Below are 2,610 nucleotides of genomic sequence, written 5' to 3'. Positions count from 1 at the left end.
CCTTTTTTTTTTTTTTTTTTAATCATGAGTACAAACCCATTGCTTAATTTATATTTACTTAAATTTATTCTAAATAACATGAATTATGATAATAAACGGTTGTTTTCTAAAAGAAATTAATCTAAATAACTCTCATAAATTAGCTCTAACCAGAGTTGAGTTGGTTTTTTGTCATCTATCTTTTGTCTTTCAACCTTTGGATATGGTCTATGATTCAATCTTTCTCTTTCATGTGGTCGATATGATCTAGCTTTATCTTTACCCATTACCTTTTTGGACAGTAGTTGCATTGTGCATATATAGTATTAGCTTCATTATCGAAGTGTACTAGTAATACGATCCAGCCGGCAACGACTCGACTCAGAGTCCACACCTCGAACTAAGTGATTACTCGTGCCCTCAGTGCCTCACGTGCCTGGCACGTGTTTTGCTTCCAACTGCGGCTCATCTCCGCTCGACTCAATGACTTCTCTCGGCTCGGTATCTCGAGATTCGGTTGTAAGGGTAAACTAAGTCCTCGGTTCATTGAACCCTTCGTAATTCTTGAGTGAATCGATCCAATGGCGTACAGACAAGCCCTACCAACCTCCTTCTTAAGTGTACATAATGTATTCCACGTTTCAATTGTAACGACCCTAAATTTTCTACTTAATCTAAGCTCGCTACTGTATACATATCATGAACGTTGAATATGGAAATATTGCATTTAAAGTTCTTCATAAGACATAAATTTTATCATAGAACACAGTCATGTACTTACGTGTTCGAAAACATCTTTAAAACGATACAACAATAAGCTAAATGAAATAAATAAACATTTAAAGTAAAAAATCATATCCTAGCCTAAGTCTAAGAAGATAAATGCGACTACCCTAGGCATGTGCTATGGTCTCGAGTTGCAATACCGTCTTCAGCCATGCATCTACTAGGGAGAGGTTCCTCTCTCCAACCGATGTGCGATCTGATGGTATTAATATAACACATGCGGAAGCAATTTGGATCTTAGGCACTCTAAGTACATCAATTATAGTAAATTAGCTAGCATGTTCAAAAGCATTAAAACTCAATGAGTTCGAATACTTAACCTTTTGTCGCTCAAGTTTCTTTTTCCTCACGAACCGGTTTTGAACCACCACTAGTGTCTTCTCCACTATCCTCCGGCCTTAGAACGGGATTGTGGAATCCGGTGAGTGACTAAACTTGGGAGGGATTTAGTATATATGAAGAGAGATTTTGTGAGAGGTTTTTCTCAAGGTTTTTTCCAAAATCAAAGACCTTCCATGTACCATGATCACTCTATTTACAGAGTCATGTTTGCATGTTCATGCAAATTTGAGATCACCAAATTTTGACACTCAAAATTCCACTCAAATGTTTGGGATTATGTCGCGAGCATGCAAGTTTGAGTTCACCAAATTTTGACACTCAAAATTCCACTAAAATTTGTGCGGTTTATTTGGCAAGCATGCAATTTGGTTAAACCAAATTTTGACACCTCAAAATTCCACTAACATGTATTTTTCAAGTAAATGAACTCAACATTTTGACTTTCTTCATTTTAATTCAACAATTAATTTAAATAATTAATTTCAAATTAAAGTAATATTTAATAATAATTCAAATGCCAATCCCAATCAATTCCGACGCATTTTTGAATAAAATATTAAATCTTATTTAAATATATCACATTCTCCCTTTTTGTTTAATCTGTAAATAAAACAAAAATGCGGTTAAATATATCGTATATATGTAATGCATATTCCCTAATTCAAATTCGAACACTTCAAACTCTCTTGTCACACTGTTCTATGGTTTAGTCCGATATGAGCTAGCAGAGGGACCTAATAAACCTATAGATCATGGGCTCCAACGATCCAAGATTAACCGGTTAAACTTATTAACCTTGTTAACCAACATTCGTTAACTACTAGGACACTCCACTATAGCCTAGTAGTTGCACTCCCCTCACTATAGATATATTTCTGCCCATTTGATATAACCATGATTAGTAAGTCGATCCTTCACCGGTTGTTCGTAACTAGAGTTGGGTCAATTTACCGTTTTACCCCTGAAGTTACTTCCTTTTCCTTATGTCTCACTGATCCTCTAATGAACAATTGGTTTGTGGTCCAACCAGTAAACCGAATCCCTCTCAAGCCAATGAGAGGGTAGGGGCCCCTTGTTCAAGACCTGGAGTCGGTGCTTAAAGGAACTACCTCTCTTTTATCCCTAAAAGTGGGTAGGAGAGAATTTCATCTTGCACCTCATGTCCCTAGCCATTCACCTAATCTTACTCCTGAAATGGGAGGCCTATTGAGTCGACGAACTCGAGCCACTCTCATCCATGCAAATCTAAGGATAATTCCGAATAAACAGGAGTTCATGGTTAGCACAGGATTAAAATCGAGTTACCTAGGTCATCGAATGAAAAGAAAATCAGTCTCAACAATAAACGACATTATAAAGTGAGAGTGATTTTCTTCATGATCTGATCTTATGCAATACTCATTGCATAGGACACCCCCACTCACATGTCTCCACATGTACAATTTAGTGATCACATTGTTTATGTCATATACAAAGGTGGGCCGCACCCATAGTGTCCCTAGG

This window comes from Cucurbita moschata, unplaced genomic scaffold, assembly GCF_002738365.1.
Source record: "Cucurbita moschata cultivar Rifu unplaced genomic scaffold, Cmos_1.0 Cmo_Scf00168, whole genome shotgun sequence".
Classification (NCBI taxonomy): Eukaryota; Viridiplantae; Streptophyta; class Magnoliopsida; order Cucurbitales; family Cucurbitaceae; genus Cucurbita; species Cucurbita moschata.
Note: the sequence above shows the minus strand (reverse complement) of the source record.